Here is a 470-nt window from a genome sequence, read left to right as displayed (position 1 = left end):
GACACATTTTCCCAAGGAACTCTGAATTAGTACCTTTCCCTCTAACTTTCTTCAAATTAAGAGAATCTATGGAGTTCCCTATACTGCACAAGTTTTAATGAAAGAAAATAAGACTTTCTAAGAGCATCAAATACATGTTTTCTTATTTACAAACATATATTCTCTTCTCTCTCTCTCTCTATCTCTCTCTAAAATATATTCTAACTGATTCAGAGAGGAAGGGAGAGGGAGAGAGATAGAAACATCAATGATGGGAGAGAATCATTGATTGGCTGCCTCCTACACGCCCTGTACTGGGGATCAAGCCCACAACCCGGGCATGTGGCCTGACCTGGAATCAAACTGTGACTTCCTGGTTCATAGGTCGATGCTAAACCACTGAGTCACACCCACTGGGCTCAATTCTTATTTATAAATTCATTCCAAGGACATATACAGCTTGAAAAGCTTTGGAAGTAGTTTCAAAAAAA

Source organism: Myotis brandtii, unplaced genomic scaffold, assembly GCF_000412655.1.
Source record: "Myotis brandtii unplaced genomic scaffold, ASM41265v1 scaffold570, whole genome shotgun sequence".
Classification (NCBI taxonomy): Eukaryota; Metazoa; Chordata; class Mammalia; order Chiroptera; family Vespertilionidae; genus Myotis; species Myotis brandtii.
This window is presented reverse-complemented; position numbering follows the sequence as displayed.